The 20,164-nt window shown below is 35.5% G+C and overlaps 1 non-coding gene across 1 annotated transcript; it reads left to right on the plus strand.

Moving 5' to 3' along the window:
- Positions 1-14,311: 14,311 nt before the first annotated feature.
- On the plus strand, positions 14,312-14,418 carry LOC121206883 (small nucleolar RNA R71). Its single transcript, XR_005902054.1, has one exon. It is a non-coding gene; the product is annotated as a small nucleolar RNA R71 (small nucleolar RNA).
- Positions 14,419-20,164: the final 5,746 nt, after the last annotated feature.

Below are 20,164 nucleotides of genomic sequence, written 5' to 3' on the forward strand. Positions count from 1 at the left end.
TTAACCAAATGAGAAATGTGAGTTATTACTAATTATATGGCATGAGAATTAAATTATACCCCTAGTCCTAGTAAAAATGTCTAGTTGAAAGTTTTTAGGTCAAATTTTTTGAACCTTGGCCTAAATTATTTTAAATATTTTAATTAATTAATTTTAAAAATTTCTATTTAAAAACTATTTCTTCAATTTTTTACACAATATATTTAAATAATAAGAGGTCAAAGTTGAGATTATTTGATGACTAAATGTCAAATTTTGACAACTTTAGTATGACAAATTGAGTAATAAGTATCGGTGCAATGAAAATCACTTTTGGACCAAATTAGAAAATATTTAAAAAGTTTAGGGACTAAATTATAAATTTTCTATTTTTACAATAGAGGGGTAAAAGTGTAAATGCCTTTCCACCCAAGGATTATTATTAGGTTTTAAATATAAATTATGAGGTTTAAATTTGCTAAGAGCCTATTGTTGTGAAAAATTTGTACAAAGAGGCAAAAATGGGTAAAATGGTAATTTTATTGCAAAAGGGTATTTTGGTCTTTTTTTGGGAATATTATGTAAGGAATATTATCTTGATGAGATATTTGGTATTTGGTATTGATATTAACCATTGGATGTGATTAAATTGGAGTGATTAAATATTGACCGCATGTTAAGAAATTTTGACTTAGATTTTGACTTTGATTTGGAATTTTGACTTAAGTGTTTTAAATTGGTATTTTGAAAGATGAAAACTCATCCCCTTTTCATAAAGTTTTTGTTCACTCTTGCTTCTGGGGAGTCCTCTCCATTTTCTTCATTTTTGATATTTTCTTCAAATTTCACCAAAAACCCAACATCCAAACTTTGTATTATTGTGTAGATCAACTAGAATACTCATCTTTAAGCTTGAATCCATTTTCAAACCTCCATTCTTTAGCAAGGGTTTTTATGGTTATTGAGAGAGAAAGTTGAAGCTAGTGAGAGAAAGCTTCTATAAGGTAAGAACTGGTGTTTTCCATCCCTCCTAACTTAATATTTGAGTTTAGTTGCTTTGAGTAAACTTTGACTGATTATAGGCTAAGTGTTTTTTAGGTTATATTTTTGTGTTTGAAAAAATGGGAAAATGATGGAAAACAAAAAGTCCAAGTTTGATTGTGTTTAAAAGCTTGATTTTGAGTAAATATGCATCCAAAAGTTAAGTACCCTTAGATACCATTACTCCTATTCTAACATATTCAGAGAATTATGAAAATAAACATGTGTATAAACTTAAGGAAATTTCCATGGATTAAGATGTGGAAATAATGAATTAGTGAGATACATATGAACATGATGAATAAATATGAGATTTACTATGAAATGAATACATGTAAACTCTATGTTTTAAAGGTGTTGAAATAAGTCATTGACAAGTTGAGGTAGAAATGATTGGTTACAAAATGCCTTATTAACTAATAATGTACTATGTATATTTTGGTTGCCATAGAGTTATTAATAAGAATGAATTTGGTGTATGTGAATAGTCATGAAATGGGATATTAAAGTGAAAATGTATAAATATGTCACCATGGCAAATCTGGGGGGATAATTTGTTAAATTGTTAACCTTACAAGTGGTAGATAGAATCGACACATTATTGAAATGTGAACTAAAAATGTAGGAGCATATGTGTGGTTATGAAATTTGGTTAAACGCGAGGTCACTCTAGTAAACTTAGTGAAATAGTTAGGATATAATTGGCATGCCAATAGGGATTATATGTGCTTTTGGTTTGGGAGTTGGTGTCGGAGCTCTATTTCCTTTAAGCCTTGCACGTATTATATGCACTCTTTATTGGCATTTGGGTTATCCAATCACATACATTCTCAAATGCCTTTAAGCTTAGCACTTTAGTGCTTTTTAGTGTGCTTTGGAGGCTTATCACTTTGTTGCTTTCTGGTATGTTTGGAGGATCAACACATATGTGCTTTTAGGTGTGTTTTGGAGGGATATGAGATAATACCATAGAGGTAAGTGTTTTTTTTGCTCTCTGGTATTTTGAATGGTTCTTGTGTACCTAAGTCATTTTACTAGAATATACTAAGGGTGGAATGAATTAAAATCTTAATAATGAGACTTGACTATGAGTATTAATTTTTATATGTAAACTAAAGTGGAATGTACTAAGAACTATAAGTTAAATAAGTTAATAAGAAATTTAGTAAATGTGTAAACTAATAAAGAATATGTCATGACCCCATACTCTATTTTTCTTTGTCATAAATGAATGATAATTATATAATAATTAAGTTAATTGAACATGTTAATATCGATAAAGGAAATGAAAATGAAATATGCAACCTATATACAGAACAAATGACAGTAAGTGGAACTTATGTGTCAACATGATAAGAAACCATGGGTAAAGGGAGTATACACAAGATTAGATATCATTTGAAATCTCAATAAGAATCTTGAATATGAATTTTCATAATGTGAATGGCTAATAAACCATTAAAATGTAAGTTCAGCCCTTATAATTTTGTAATGAGAAATGAACCTTCTAGGAAGGCTAAATTGTAACATATATTAACTTTGAATAATACTTCTAAAAGGACTCAACATTAATAACAATATAGGATAAGTATATTTATCTTTGTGTACTGGGCTCTTTGATCTCACACATTAATTGTTTAAACATGTAGGTGGTGGACTTGCTAAGAAACTTGGATTTTTGTAACAACCCGATAGTCAGGGGTGTCGAAAAGTGCATTCCCGAGACTCCGTTCCCTTAAATCGCACTCGTAAATATTTATTAGAAATATTTACAAAGCTAGTTGTGTAGTTAATTAGGGCTTGGTTAAGAGAATTTGCTTGAATTAAAAGTAATTAGGTATAAGGACTAAATTGCATAAAGGGTAAAAGTTGGGTTATAGATTAAAGAATAATTAAAAGGACTAAAGAAGGAATTTTTCCATTGACTTTGAATGAGACGGCATAAGGTTTAATATTATTAAAAAAATTAAGTTAAAATATATATTATAATATAAAACCTTAAGAATTAAGTATATATATTATAAAATTATAATAAAACAAAATAAGAAAAAAAGAAAGAGAAAGAAAGAAGCTAAAGCAAGAAGTTAAAGCAAAACAGAAAGGAAAAAAAAAGAAAAAGGGAAAGAAAGAAAGGTGAAAGACAAGTCTAGGGTTTCAAAGTTCCAAGTTCAATTGGTTAGTTAATTTAATCATTTTTCCTGTAATTTTTATGTTTTTGGAATCCCAATGTTAAATACTACCCGACCCACGTCAAAATTTTAGAAATTATTGAGTTTGTAAGTGTTGTCTATGTTGAATAATTTTAGAATAAAGGATAAAATTAATAGATTTAAAATTTAGAAATGAAAAAGGATTGAATTGTAGAATAAATTGTAAATTTTGAGTAATAGGGATTAAATTGTAAAAATTTTGAAATTTAGGGTTTTAAGTGAAAATAGAGAGTTAAATTTAGTTTAAATTGAAAATTGTATGAAAATATAGGATTAATTGTAAAGAAATAAAGTTAGTCTCGGTTTAGGGGCTAAATTGAATATTAAGAAAATATTGAGCAAAAATTGAAATATGCAATATGAAATTGAATTGTGTTGTATTGATGAATTTTAATTGTTTTAATTTCGTAGCTAACGTTGTACCGGAATCCTCAACTAAAAAAGGGAGAGATAAAGTCGACAAGGGATAGCTCAAAATTTCTGGTTTGTATTTATATAATCCGAAACTAATTATTAATTGTTGTATTTTTTATTTAATACATATGGTAAGTGTTGAGGTGAGTATTCGACACTTTGACATTGAATTGAATTAAAAGTTGATTGAATGGATTGAATTGATATATATATATATATATTATGAATATATTGATTATTTGAATTGAAATGAATATTAATGTGAAATTTGAATATTGGATATTTGTTGCATTTGGAAAGTGACTTGAAACCCTATTAACTGTATCGGGTTGACTCGGATATAGATGACATGCTATAGGATTGGAAGAATTCAGGGATTTTTTCGACTTCGAGTCGATGAGGCACTGGGTGCCAATTTACTTCGGTTTAACCAATGAGACACTGGGTGTCAATTTACTATTTCAGATTTATTCGATGAGACACTGGGTGTCAATTTACTACTTCGAATTATCCGATGAGGCACTGGGTGCCAAACTTGTGTGTTGGTTGGATCCCTGTATCCGTTCGAATCCAAGTCGTGTTAATAGGGGTAAACATATAATTAAAGTTTTATAATTGATATTGAATTGGCATGGCATGAGAAATGAAATTGAGAGAGTGAACTGAAAATAGAATGTGAAATATGTTGTAAATACATGTGATGATCATGAAACTAACTAAAAATTCAACTTAAGGCAAGTGCACCTATTGAACAGTAGTATAGTTATGGTGAGACAGGAAATATCGTATCCACGAGGACTAAAAGTACTAGTAATTACTATCTTTTTATTATCTAGCCTAAAATTTAAGAGAATGTTTATAAACAAAACTAATTTTCTAATTTAACTAAGATTACGAAAGAGATGAAAGTTGGAAAATACTTTAGAAAAACCAATGGAGAAGACAATGCCCAAGAAAGAATCCATCTAGACTTCACTTATTACCTTTGACTTAGATGATTTATTCACTTGACTTATTCCGTAGAGATCCCTGATTTATAGTATTACCCCTTTCGAGACTAAAAACAACTAACTCTAGGTTGATTAATCAAAATCTCTTTCTAATTAAAACCCTTATTGTCGCATTAACTCGATTTATGGATTCCCTTATTAGATTTGAGTCAAATCCGACAGATTTATGTTGTCCTATCTCTAGGATTGCATGCAACTTCGCTTAATTATGAATGATCTACTCTTAAATAGGGACTTTTGCTCCACTGAATAAGCACATCAAGAACCTGAATTAATATCCTGGAATATTAAAGCAAGAATTAAAACTCACAATTAAGAATAAGAACACGTATTTATCATATAAATCAAAGAGTAATAAGATTCATCTTAGATTTTATCTCCTTTAGGTATTTAGGGAGTTTAGTTCATAATATTAATAGAAAACATCTCAAAGTTTGTAAAACAACAAAACATAAAGAAACCCAAAGAACTTCTAGGAAATTGGATGGAAATCTTCAGTCTTGATGTAGATCCTGGCTCCGAGGTGATTCGAATGGCTATTCTCGAGTATTTTCTGCCTCCAACTCTGTGTGTCCCCTTTAATCCTCTTCTAGGGTGTTTATATAGGCTTTAGAATGCTTCCAATCCCTCTAAAGTGGCCTTTTTTGAGTAGAACTAGACTTGGGCTCAACAGGGACACGGCCGTATGCTCAAACCGTGTGCAAGTGCTCAACCGTGTGCAATTCTGACTTGGATTAATGTTGACATGGCCATGATACACAAGCCTGGGGTTTACCAGTGTGAAAGTGCCTAGGCCATGTGAAACACTATTTTAAGCCCAATTTGTCCGTTTTTGGGCCGTTTCATGCTCTTTTTGCTATCCTAAACTCTCCTGCGTGTAAAACATGAAACTAAAGGATTAGCAGCATCGAATTCACTAAAACCAAGGAAAGATCATTCATAAGTATGCCAAGCATGGGGTAAAAATATGTATAATTTAAGGTTTATTAACATGGAATACATGAGAAATGGAATTGAGATAGTAAACTGAAAATAAAATGTGAAATATATTGTAAATACATGGAATACACGAGTTATATACTCATGAATTGAATGTGGAATGAATAATGCCATTGTTTAAATGATATGTGAACAAATTATGGAAAACTATTATATATAGCAAGTGATGAAAATTGAGTATGGTATATAATGATGTATTCATGAATTGAGTAATGCATGGCTAATGTCATTGTATGAATAAATGTGGTTTTAAATATTCAATTGTGCCTATAACTAATATGTGCATATTATATTGTTTTGTCTTTAAATATTTAGATTATAAAAATACCACTAAGTTTTACTCAACATACAATTTTGCTTTCCGTAGGCAGGTTAGGTACTTAACTTTTTGATCATTGATTCAACATCCAACAACGATCTCGATCTCAAATGTGGTGATGTTTGTCCTTTTGTGTCGACATGTACCTAGGGTGTCTAAATGTTAGTTATTTTGTGGATGAAATGTATATGAGGTTATAAGTATAATGTTGGCTTAGAATATATATAACAAGTGCTCGTGTTTGAAGTTATAGTGTAGTGTGGTAAATGGAATAAAAGCTTGGTATGTGCTTGTGAATTTAAGTTAATGTTTTAGGTGTATATATATAAACTAGGCCAAAATGAATTAAATTAGATATATTTATAATTTGGACTTGAATAATGCTTGAATGATATAATTTGATGATATAATTGTGGTACCAATGAGGGTACATTGGCTAGGCACCTAGGATGATTATTTTGACCTGATTTGAATGTGTTTGATGTTTTATGAACTGGTTAAACGAATGATTTTTGAATTGCTTAATGTCCAAGCTTGCAGGGAATGGCAAACTTGCTGTTTAAGGTACATTCTGAGTCCACACAGCCAGACACATGAGTGTATCACTCGACCGTGTGAGACATACAGCTAGCACATGGGCGTGCGAGGACATTTCGAAAGGGTACATAGTCTGGCACACGGGCGTGTGGCTTGGCCGTGTGACCCAAGTGAAAGAGTTATACGGGCATGGGCTGGGACACGGTCGTGTGTTCCTATTTCAAATGTCCAAAGAGACTAAGACACGGGCATGTCTCCTAGCCATGTGAGTCACATAGCCTGACCATATGGCTATGTGAACCCTGCAGCTTTTAAATTTTTTAGCTAATTCTAAAAAATTTCTTGGGTTTCTGAATTAGTCTCGATTTGTTTCTAACGCATATTTTGGGCCTCGAGGGCTTGAATGAGGGACAATATGTATGAGTTGATTGGTTTCTGACCTAAATATTATATGATATGAAATATTTGAAATTCTGTTTTTTTGATTTATGATCACGAGTTTTCGTGATAGGTTTTAAATATTCATAATTACTCATTCTTGAACTAACTATTATCGCGATGTAGGCAAGTGTACCTATCGAAAAGTAGTATAGTTTTAGCAAGACCGGATTGTCGAACCCAAAGGAACTAAAAATACTAGTAATGACTGTGTTTTTATTATCTAACCTAAGAATAATGGGGCTTTTGTTTTAATTAACTAATTATCTAAACTAAGAAAACATAGAAAAAATAATTGGGGAATTGCTTTTGGGAAAATCGATTGAATGAAGACAATACCTAAGGAAAAATCCACCTAGACTTTACGTGTTATTCTGGCTCAGAATTGGACGATTTATTCATTCAACTTGTTCCGTAGAGATCCCTAAGTTATGTTATTATCCCTATTCAAGACTAATAATGTCTAATCCCTAAATTGAATAACCGAGACTTTTCTCTAATTAACACTCTAGGGTTGCATTAACTCGATCTATGGATCCCCTTATTAGGTTTCACCCTAATTTGGCAAAATCTTGTCACCCTATTTCTAGGCACGCAATCAACTTCGCTTAATTATGATAAATGTACTCTTAGACAGGGTCTATTCCTCCTCTGAATAAGAGCTTATCTTGAATCAGTATCCTGGGATATCAAAACAAGAATTAAGAACACATAATTAAGAACAAGTTAAATATTTATCATACGATTCAGAAAATAATAACAAGATTCGTCTTAGGTTTCATTCCCCTTAGGTATTTAAGGGATTTAGTTCATAACTAAATAAGAAAATACGTTAGAATAATAAAGAATACAAAACATAAAGAAAACCCAAAACTCCTGAAGGGAAATTGAGGAGAGATCTTCAGTCTTGATGATGAATCCGGCTTCTGAGATGGATCAATCGGCTTCTTTGGAGTAATTCCTTACTCCCCCTTCTCCGTCTCCTTTTTTCTCCTCCTCTAGGGTGTATTTATAGGCTTTGGAATGACTAGAAGCCCTCAAAAGTGGCCTTTTCCGAATTGGACTTAACTTGGGCTCAGCAGGGACACACCCGTGTGACATGCCCGTGTGTGATTACTTCAGGCCGTGTTCGAGCCTGTTAGAATGGCACGGGCGTGTGCTATACCCGTGTGAGTCGTGCTTCGATTCTGGTAGATTGACACGGCCGTATGGTCTGCCCGTGTGAGGAGGTCCAGGTCGTGTTGATTTCGTACTTTGGCCCATTTTCTCCATTTTTGGCCCGTTTCTTGTTCCTTTCGCTCTCCTATGCTTTCCTAAGTATAAAACATGAAATTAAAGCATTAGGAGCATCGAATTCACTAATTCTTATGGAAAATCATCCATAAAATGCGTTAAACATGGGGTAAAAATATTTATAAATTACGGTTTATCAAATACCCCCACACTTAAGCATTTACTTGTCCTCAAGCAAAATCCTCAATTCATAATCAAAATAAATTCTTCTCAACTTATGATTCTTATAGATAATATCTTTAAATAATCCATAGGTAATCATACATTGAGAATTCAACTAAAAGGACATAAAAGTTTCAAACATTCCAAGTTGAGTATTTAACCATACAAACATAGGTGTCTCTCCGCATCAAGTAATTACCTTTGATTCAGAATATCACAGAGTTTCACATCCTCACTAAAGATTCACTCAAATCACTCGAGGTGTTTAAGGACAATAAATGAAGCACTCAATAGTCAATAATGAAAAATCATTACCATAGGCTTGCATGAAAATCAAATCTCAACCACTATAATTTAAGATGCTACATCAATCAAAAGGTCTTTAGAGGGTTGTAATGAGGCTTGGTTAAGGGGGTGTGGTTACAAGCTGAAAGAAAGGGTTAGAATCGAGATTGACTCGAAAAATTACCTAACTAGAAAAAGGGCTAATCTTCACTTTCGTACAACAGAGCTTCTTCTCAGAATATGTTTTTTTTAAGAACAAGTTAATAAATATAAACTAACTATTAAGAACAAAACATAGCTAAGCAATCCATTCAACTCAAATCTCGGCAAAAATAGAGATTAATTTAGCGGATTTCAACAATAATGGGTTAAAGGTTAATATTAAAGGTAATACTAGAAATGGCTTGTTAGGCTCAAGGGGGTTTACTAGGGGTTAATCGTGGAGGTAGGCTTTTCATGGCATGAGTGGGTTAATCCTAAGTACCTTAATCATTTTGATATATCAAATCAAATGGTGTGTTCTCGACATGCATAATCAAGCAAGTTCTAGAATAATAGTTCAATATTGACGCACTCAAAGCAATAATAAAAGTGATCATGAAAGGATTAATAGATGCTCAAAAGGCTCAAAAAGCTCACAAAAATTATGGCTTTTTGATGTTTAGACTCGTGAATTCCAATTCAAAGTAATACCTAGACTTGGGGAAACAACCTATAATTTTAAATTCTTAAAAATCAACTTATTATGCTTGATTCTCTAATGTCTTAAAGTTTAAACAATCAATGCATAAATGCCTATGTTTTAATTCAAGAAATATCAATGAAAATCATAAATAAATTAAAATTTATCCTAAATATGGTATGAGAGTTTTTCAAGAGAACAAGGTAATCATTCAAGGATTTTTCTGATAATGAAATGAATACCCCCCACACTTAAGATGTACATTGCCCTTAATGTACAAAGATAGATATTAGAGTATATAAAATTAAGATAGGGAGAGAAGTGAAACTTCTTGTTTGATGAATTCCTCGAACTGGAGTTTTGGAGAGTAATTGGTTCGAGAGTGGAGGAGGATACTCCAGCAGTCGTACAGGTTCATTAGGCCATAAGTCTTGGGCCAAAAGAATATTATATCTAGTGGTAGCTATGGTCGTGGTCGAGCAAGACATGGCAGTCGTGGAGAACCATTCCCGGTGGAGTTTTAGTTCCTATGTGACGATGAGCTTAAGAGCTCTATATAACTGTAATAAAATCAGGAACTTTTTAGGGGATATTAGGAAGAATAATTACTCAAAAAGAAATAATCGAATTTAATAATTAAAAATAAAATTTTTAAAATCTAATAAAAATAAAAAGTAGTTTCAATAAAAATTAAAAACATAAAATAAGAAATAAATATTTCTAAACATCTTCATCGTTGGATGGTTTGCGAGGTGGGACTGGCGATGAGATGTGGAGGTGCTAACAAATCTGCTGTAGGGTAGCATCAATGTTGTCAAATCATTGAAAACACTGATGCTCGAATCGGGTGAGGCGCTCAGAGATGTCAGCATATGAAGCTGCCGCATGAACTGGGTGAGAGGGTGGTGGTGGCTGAGTCAGTGGGTCCTCGTGCGATGGGGGGACATCATCAGAAATGTCCTCGTAGGCCTCCTCCTCAGTAGATTGGGCGAAATGATACTGGGAAGGGTAGGTTCCTCAGTACCTCTTGATCATCCTCATGCTAAGAATGCTCGAGATGCCTTGTGGAGACATCTAGCCGATGAGGGTGAGGGATGATTCTTCGGCCGCGGTGTTGAGGAGCCCGAAGTGTCGCGCCAGCCTAGTCAGGTAGGGGCCAATGGAGATGACCCCCCGGCGTCGTTCTGTTTGGTGGCGTATGGAAAAGGTGATGAAGTAGGCGAGGTCGATAACATGGCCGTTGGACATACACCACAAGTAATAGTCATCGTGGGTAGTGACGACGCTGGTGCTCTCCCTCCGTCCTGTTAAAGTGTGAGATAAGATAGAATGGAGGTACCTCAAGGATGGAGAGAGGGACGATGCCTTGGTGCAATTGGGGTCGTAGGTCACTGAACGTGGCATGAGGGCGTTCCAACACTTAGAAGGAGAATAATGGATGTGGCAGTTGAGTGTATCAAGATCGTTCTCCTCTTGGAATTCCTCTGTGTAAAGTCCCAGTGCTGCACCAAACTCTGGGACGCTCAATTGGCGTACTAGACCACCAAGTCTAAATTGGATTGTGCCCGGATCATCATGGTTGGTCATGACGGTTTGAAGATGAAATGTCGAGCACAGTTCCATTGTGAGCTCGAGGTACGTCGGTTCAATGATCTCAAAAAATTGCTCCCAAGGGTCGGTGGTAATAAGAGCTCAGATCGCGTTAGCCATCTGAACTTGTTCTATGGCAGCCCAGTCGATGCAGTGGCCTGCTGCTAAATGTCGGGCCCGTAGTATTTGAAACAGATCTTCTTTGGGCCCGTTGGGGAATTAGAGGAAAGGATGATGAATTTTCACGGTAGGACCCGAGGAAGATGACGCTCCCTTCCTTTTCTTTGAAGCGAGGACAGCGGATTTCTTTCCTCGTGAAGATGACATGTATATCTATAATTTGTAAAGAAGAATAATAGTAAATACATGAATTTGGAAAGCTATGAATTTAAACTACTAATTTCAGTCAAAATATGAACCAAACTCAACCAACAAAATTCTTTTTGATAGCATAATTTCGTAACATTATAAGGGCATGAGGATGGGCATAATAAAGGCATATGAATGACAAAGGAATGAAGCTTTCCTAACAACCTACATTAACATAAATTGCATGATAAATAATCTAATAATGCAGGAAATAATGTACAAAATGAACATAGTATGATAAAAATAACAATTATTTTAAGAATAAGCATTAAAAATAAGTAGAATAGAGGTGAAAAGAGTGAACAAATGCTAAGGGAGAGAGATTGGGCGTCAAAAATAGAGTGAGAAGCGGCGTACGGGTGTGGCAAGGAGGTCGTGTGGACTTGCAGTGGCTAGGGTTAGGGTTTTTTGAGTGGGGAAGACAATAAATAGTGCAGCCTATTTATAGATTTTGGGACACACGGCCATGGGACACGCCCGTGTGCCCCAATTTTAGCACGTGTGTTTCGCGTTTTACCTATTTTGGTGTATCTGAAATTTAACACACGTCCGTGTGCCTCGGGCGTATTGGTGAACACGACCGTGTTGCATAGCCGTGTCTAGCTTCGTTCACTTCTCCCACGCCCGTGTTAATTTGACATGTTTGACCACGGATTCTAGACAAGAGCGTGTCACACACCCGTGCTATTTTAACAGGTTCGTCCACGGTTCTTCCAAACGGGCGTGTCGCACGCTCGTGTTGTTTTGGCAAGCTCGACCACGGCCATGTCGCACAGCCGTGGCATTTTATTGCAGCCCGTGTTGGGGAAATCTTTTGCCCTGTTTTCACACAGCCTTAAGCACACCCGTGTGCTTGGCCGTGCCTCTGTGGAAACACCTGTATTCAAGATTTCTATTAGTAGGTTAGGAGTTAAATACCAAAATTTAAAGAAATTAATAATGTTAGTGCTCGAGTTGCCTCCCAAAAAGTGCTTATTTATAGTCTAAGCTCGACTTACCTCTCCGTTGAATGGTCATCGTGGTTCAAGGAGTTCGTACTCCTCGTTCCTGTTATCAGTCTTGACAAAATAAGGTTTTAATCGGGTGTTGTTTACCTTAAAAGTGCCGAACTTGGGATGACTCACTTCCACCGTACTGAATGGAAAAATACTGAGTACCGTAAGAGGGATTTCCTCATTCGATGTGGTAGTGACAATGTGGGGATCTGCGGCACCTAATAAGACCTTATCACCAACCTTAAGTTGATTTGAAGAGATATCAGGCTCGTTTTGGCGTAGTTTCAGTTTGTCAGGTGTTCTTGGTTTGTGCGTCCGCCATTCATCGAGTTCCTCGATTTGTAGTCTTCGATCTTCATGAATAGGTCCTCTACTATTGCTTAAGAATGACTCTGTGCTTCCTTCAGACTTATTTTCTGCAAAGTAGGTTGCACCGTATTGTTAGGTTTAGTAAAATGGTTTAAATGATCACCTTCAATTCCTGATGTGTTACCAGAATTGCGAGCTTGAAGGGTGATTGTTTCGTCTCCCACCCGGAGTGTGAGTTCACCTATGCCAACATCAATGATGGTTTTAGCAGTTGCTAAAAAGGGCTTTCCTAGAATTAAGGGAGTGTTGCTATCCTCTTCTATGTCTAGAACAATAAAGTCGATGGGAAATATAAATTTATCAATTTTAACTAGCACATCTTCAATAATACCTCTAGGGAATCTTATAGTTTTATCTGCTAATTGAATGCTCATCCTAGTCTGTTTGGGTTTCCCGAGACCTAGTTGCTTAAACATTTTGTAAAGCATGATGTTGATACTAGCCCCTAGATAAGCTAATGCATGATTAACATCTAAACTACCAATTAAGCAAGGAATAGTAAAGCTTCCTGGGTCTTTTAGTTTGTTGGGTAGTTTAATTTGGAGAATGGCCGAGCAAACTGCATTTAGCTCCACATGCGACGCCTTGTCCAACTTCCGCTTATTTGTTAAAAGCTCTTTTAAGAATTTCATTGCGTTTGGCATCTGCGATAGAACTTCAATAAACGGTAAGTTAATATGTAATTTTTTTAAGTGTTTAAGGAATTTACCAAATTGTTCATCTGTGCGGTCTTTCCTTGTCATGTTGGGGTATGGGACACGAGGTTTATATTCTTCATTCACCATTTTGTTATGACTTACCTCACTTTTACCTTTGCTCACCACAGTTTCTTGCATCAATTCTAGCTCAGGTGCAGGAATCCTTCCTTATCTTGAGTACTAATTGCGTTGAGGTGTTCCCTTGGGTTAGGTTCAGTATTACTTGGTAAGCTACCTTGTGATCGTTCGGAGATTAGTTTGGATAGCTGGCCTATCTGAGTTTCGATTCTTTGGATCGATGCTTGTTGATTTTTAAGTGCTGTCTCGGTATTTTGGAAACGGGTTTCTGACACCAAGATGAATTTAGAGAGCATATCCTCAAGGTTTGGTTTCTTCTCTTGTTGATAAGGTGGCTGTTGATAGCCCAGAGGATGTTGTGGTCTTTGATTTCCTTGACCGCCCCACGAAAAATTGGGGTGGTTCCTCCAACCTGCATTATAAGTGTTACTATATGGATTGTTTTGAGGTCGAGGATTATTACCCATGTAATTTAATTGCTCATTATCCATGTTGTGGCCATAAGGTTGGTATTCCGAATGGTTTGTTCCACCGCTATTTGCTTCGCACTACATTATTAGGTGAACCTGTGAAGAACTAAGAAAACCATCAATTTTTTTATTTAAGAGTTCTACCTGATTAGAAGGCATGGTGACTGAATCGACGTTATAAACGCCAGCTGTTTTCGTTGGCTTTGTCCTCATGACTTTCCACTGATAGTTATTCAGTGACATTTCTTCAATAAATTCATAAGCCTCTTCAAGTGTTTTGTTGTTGATGGTTCCTCTAGCAGCTGTGTCAATCATCTGTCTTGTCGAGGGATTCACACCATTGTAGATCGTTTGAACTTGCAGCCATAAAGGTAACCCATGGTGAGGACACCTTCGCAATAGATCCTTGTATCTCTCCCATGCATCGTAAAGTGTTTCTAAGTCCATTTGCACAAAAGAAGAGATATCATTACGTAACTTAGCCGTTTTAGCTGATGGAAAATATTTTAGTAAAATTTTTTCAGTCATTTGTTCCCAAGTAGTGATAGACCCTCGTGGTAACGAGTTCAACCATTGTTTAGCTTTGTGTCAAAGTGAAAAAGGGAATAACTGAAGGCGAATGGCATCGTTAGAAACGCCATTAATTTTGAAAGTGTCGCAAAATTCCAAAAAATTCGCCAAGTGAGTGTTAGGATCCTCATCCTGCAAACCATCAAACTGAACAAACTGCTGTATCATCTGAATTGTGTTAGGTTTTAGTTCGAAATTATTTGCAGCAATAGCAGGTCTAACTATACTTGACTCAGTTCTTGTTAAAGAAGGTTTCGCCTAGTCATACATAGTGTGTAGGGCAGGATTTTGATTAACTGTAATTGCAGGAGGTAGCTGATTGCCTTGGTTTTTAGCCATCTCTTCGGTTGGGGGTTGAGTATCGTCTTTTTGCTAGTTCTCCGTGTATCTTAAGCTGCGCCTTATTTCTCTTTGGTTTCTACAAACTGTACGATCGATTTCTTTGTCAAAAAGTAATGGTCCCAACAGGTTTCTTCTAGTCATAAACTATAAAAACCTGCCAAGAGAAAGAAAAAGTAAATTAATTAGTAATAATAATAAAATTAAATTAATTTGCAAGAAAAATAAATGGCTAAAGTAATAAAAATTTAGCGTTCCTAATATTCTAGTTCCCCGGCAACGGCGCCAAAAACTTGATCACGAGTTTTCGTGATTGGTTTTAAATATTTATAATTACTCGTTCTTGAACTAACTATTATCGCGATGTAGACAAGTGTACCTATCGACCAGTAGTATAGCTTTAGCAAGACCGGATTGTCGAACCCAAAGGAGCTAAAAGTACTAGTAATGATTGTCTTTTTATTATCTAGCCTAAGAATAATGGGGTTTTTGTTTTAATTAACTAATTATCTAAACTAAGAACGCAGAGAGAAAAGAATTGGGGAATGTTTTTTGAGAAAATCGATTGAATGAAGACAATACCTAAGAAAAATCCACCTAGACTTTACTTGTTATTCTGGCTCCGAATCGGACGATTTATTCATTCAACTTGTTCCGTAGAGATCCCTAAGTTATGTTATTATCCCTATTCAAGACTAATAACGTCTAATCCCTAGATTGAATAACCGAGACTTTTCTCTAATTAACACTCTAGGGTTGCATTAACTCGATCTATGGATCCCCTATTAGGTTTTACCCTAATCCGACAAAATCTTGTCACCCTATTTCTAGGCGCGCAATCAACTCCGCTTAATTATGATAAATGTACTCTTAGACAGGGTCTATTCCTCCTCTGAATAAGAGCTTATCTTGAATCAGTATGCTAGGATATCAAAACAAGAATTAAGAACACATAATTAAGAACAAGTTAAATATTTATCATACGATTCAGAAAATAATAACAAGATTCGTCTTAGGTTTCATTCCCCTTAGGTTTAGGGGATTTAGTTCATAACTAAATAAGAAAACATCTCAGAATAATAAAGAATACAAAACATAAAGAAAACCAAAAACTCCTGAAGGGAAATTAAGGAGAGATATTCAGTCTTGATGATGAATCCAACTTCTGAGATGGATCAATCGGCTTCCTTGGAGTAATTCCTTACTCGCTTTTCTCCGTATCCCTTTTTCTCCTCTTCTAGGGTGTATTTATAGGCTTTGGAATGCCTAGAAGCCCTCAAAAGTGGCCTTTTCTGAATTGGACTTAACTTGGGCTCAGCAGGGACACGCCCGTGTGACACGCCCGTGTTCGATTACTTCAAGCCATGTTCGAGCCTGTTAGAATGGTACGGGCGTATGCTATACCCGTGTGAGTCATGCTTCGATTCTGCCAGATTGACACAGCCGTGTGGTCTGCCCGTGTGAGGAGGTCCAAGCCGTGTTGATTTCGTACTTTGGCCCATTTTCTCTATTTTTGGCCCGTTTCTCGTTCCTTTCGCTCTCCTATGCTCTCCTAAGTATAAAACATGAAATTAAAGCATCAGGAGCATTGAATTCACCAATTCTTTTGGAAAATCGTCCATAAAATGCGTTAAACATGTGGGAAAAATATGTATAAATTACGGTTTATCAATTTATAAACTCTGGTAATACTCCGTAACCTTATTCTGGCGACAGATATGGGTTAGGGGTGCTATATTTAGTAGTATTAGAGCTTTACAGGTTTAGCCGATTCTCAAACTAAATCGATCTTGAAATTTATTCTAGAGATAATGCCATAATTGAGTCGAATTGAGTCGGGATTTGGATGCTGATATATAGTTGTTTTTGTTTTATAGTTGAAATGTCGGATGATTATAATGATGATGTTGATCAAGAGATGTATGCCGAAGATGATGTCTCCAATAAGTTAGATGGAACCGAATCAGCAACACCAAGTGTTAATCTAGTTAGAACTCAACAACCTAACATTAAGCGAGGTAATATTGAGAAAAGAGATGATTCACAGTTACTTAGAGCTATTGTTCATGCTCTTTAGCATGTGGTGGGAACCACATCCGCTACAACATCTGCACCCACTATTCATCGAGCTCCGATTAAAGAATTGCGTAAATATGGTCTGACTGAATTTTTAGGATTAAAAGGGGTTGGTCCTTCCTTAGTTGAAATTTGGATTGAATCCATTAAGAGAATCTTACAACAAGTTGAATGCAACCCGTGTGAAGGTGTAATATGTGTTGTTTCTCTACTGCAATGAGAAGCATATACCTAATAGCTATCAGTGACACGTTATGTACCCACAAATCAGGTAAATTGGGAATTCTTCCAAAAGGAATTTCAAAAGAAATATGTGGGTGAATTATATATTGAAGACAGAAAACAAGTTTATAATGTTGAAATAAGGTGAAATGTTTGTTGTTTATTATGAACGAGAATTTTCGTGACTTAGTAGGTATGCTGTTAAATTTGTGCCGACTGAAATTGAAAATTGCAAGCGATTTCTGTGTTATTTACGCGATGAGTTGCGAGTACATTTAGTATCGCACAAAATTAATGAGTTTGCAGATTTAGTTGAACGGGCAAGAATGGTAGAAGAAGTTCTGGATTTTGACAAAAAGACTGAGAATACTCGTACTGTTGGAAAGCATCCTGGAGCTGCAAGTTCAAATCCACAATCAAAAAGATTAAAAGAATTCTGTGGTAGCTTGAGATCAAATTTTAAGTCAGATAGAATTGATAGAAATCGTGATAGACAACCAACTGTGTCTACGGGTCATGTACGAGGTCCATCCCGGGATATTGATATTCCGAATTGTAAGCATTGTGGGAAAAAGCACTGTGATGAATGTTGGAAGTTAACTCCAAGCTGTTTCCGCAAACATTTTGTTAGAGATTATCCGAAGAATGAGAATGCTACACCTATTACTTCTCAGAGATCTATGCCTACTTTTAGGGGTCGCGTGTCAAGTTGAAGTGGTTCACTTTCGAGAGGTGGTGCTAGAAAGGGAAATGATACTGTTACTCAATAGTTAGAGGCCAGAACACCAGCTCGAGCTTATGTTGTACAAACTCGTGAGGATGGTGGTGCTAATGATGTTGTGAGTAGTATATTTTTTATTACATTCAAAACCTGTTTATGCTTTGATAGATCTGGGATCTTCACATTCATATGTAAATTCAAAATTGGTTGGTTCAGGAAGTTTAAAATCTGAGGCATCTAGTGTATCGATAGTGGTGTCTAGTCCATTGAGACAATCTGTGTTAGTGGATCAGGTGTGTAGGACATTTCCGTTAATGATAAAGAATATAACTTTTCTTGTTGATCTGTTGATAATGCCGTTTGGTGATTTTGATATGATTTTGGAAATGGATTGGCTTACAAAGCACGGGGTAATTTTTTATTGTTGTAAAAAGAAGTTTGTTGTTCAGAGTGAAAACGGTGATAAGATTGAAGTGAATGGTATTCAAACAAGTGGTTCAACTCGTATCCTTTTAGCAATTCGAGCTAATAAACTTCTTAATCAAGGTTGTGAAGCTTTTCTAGCCTATGTTATCAATTCGAATTCTGTTGATAGTCAGTGCAGTAAGATTCAAACTGTTTGTGAATTCCTTGATGTGTTTCCCGATAAATTATCGGGATTACCACCAGATCGGGAGGTTGAGTTTGCAATTGAAGTGTTTCCTAGTACGGCTCTAGTGTCAATGCCCCTTATTTTATGTCACCTATGAAATTGAAAGAATTAATAGTACAATTGGAAGACTTATTGGATCGTGGTTTTATACGCCTTAGTATATTGCCTTGGGGAGCCTTAGTGCTTTTTGTCAAAAAGAAAGATGCTCGATTGGGCTTTGTATTTATTATCGGCAATTGAATAAATTGACGATTAAGAATCGATACCCTTTACCCCGCATTGATGACTTATTTGATCAACTAAAAGGAGCTTCTGTCTTTTGAAAGATTGATTTGAGATCGGGTTACTATTAGTTGAAAGTGAAATAAAGTGATGTACTGAAAACAACATTTTGTACACGATATGGTCATTCTGAACTCTTAGAAATGCCTTCTGGATTGATGAATTATCTGGAAACATTTATGGATCTCATGAATCGTATTTTCCAATCGTATTTGGATTAATTTGTGGTAGTTTTTATTGATGATATTTTGGTATATTCCAATCAGAATTGTTTTGCAAGTGTTACGAGAGAAACAATTATGCGGAAAGCTTAGTACGTGTGAATTTTGATTATCAAAGGTTGTGTTTTTGGGACATGTTATCTCAGCAAATGGAATTAGAGTTGATTCAAAAATGATCAAGGCAATTGTTCAGTGGAAAGCACCGAGGAATGTGTCAGAAGTTTGTAGCTTTCTTGGATTAGCTGGATATTACCGAGGATTTTTAAATGGATGAATAAGCTTTTGCATAAGAATGTTCAGTTCGTTTGGGACGTTCAGTGTCAAGAAAGTTTTGAGAAATTGAAGCAGATGTTGACTGAAGCGCTGATTTTGACTTTACCGGAACTGGGAAAAGATTTTATCATTTATAGTGACTCTTCTTTAAGCGGTCTTGGTTGTATTTTGATACAAGATGAGAAAGTGATTGCTTATGCATCTCGTCAGCTAAAATGCATGAACGCAATTATCCGATGCGTGATTTAGAGCTAGCTGCTGTGGTTTTTGCTCTAAAGATTTGGAGACACTATCTGTACGATAAAAAGTGTTATATTTATACGATCATAAGAGTCTTAAATACCTCTTATGTCAAAAGGAGTTGAATTTGAGACAGCATAGTTGGGTAGAACTTCTGAAAGACTTTGATTGGGTTATTGATTACCACCTTGGTAAAACTGATGTTGTAGCTGATGCGTTGAGTAGAAAAGCAGCAATTGAATTATGAGAAATGTTTGTTCAGCTCAATATCAATGACGTTGGAAGCCTATTGGTTGAACTAAACATCAAACCGGTGATGTTTAATCGGATCAAGTCAGCGCAATTAGAAGATGACAAGCTGGCGAAGAAAAGAGAAATGGTTCAGAATGGTATATTAGAAAATTTTAGCATTGATGATTGTAGTTGCTTGAGATTTTGTAACCGAATCTATGTTCTAGATGTTTCTAAATTGAAAGAGTTGATACTTCGCAAAGCTTATGATAGTCCTTTTACTTTGCATCCTGGAGGAACGAAAATGTATCGCTATCTGCAAGAATCTTATTGGTGGCTAGGAATGAAAAAAGATGTGGTCGAGCATGTGGCTAAATGTTTAACTTGTCAACGACTTAA

This window comes from Gossypium hirsutum, chromosome A09 (genome assembly GCF_007990345.1).
Source record: "Gossypium hirsutum isolate 1008001.06 chromosome A09, Gossypium_hirsutum_v2.1, whole genome shotgun sequence".
In the NCBI taxonomy this organism is placed as follows: Eukaryota; Viridiplantae; Streptophyta; class Magnoliopsida; order Malvales; family Malvaceae; genus Gossypium; species Gossypium hirsutum.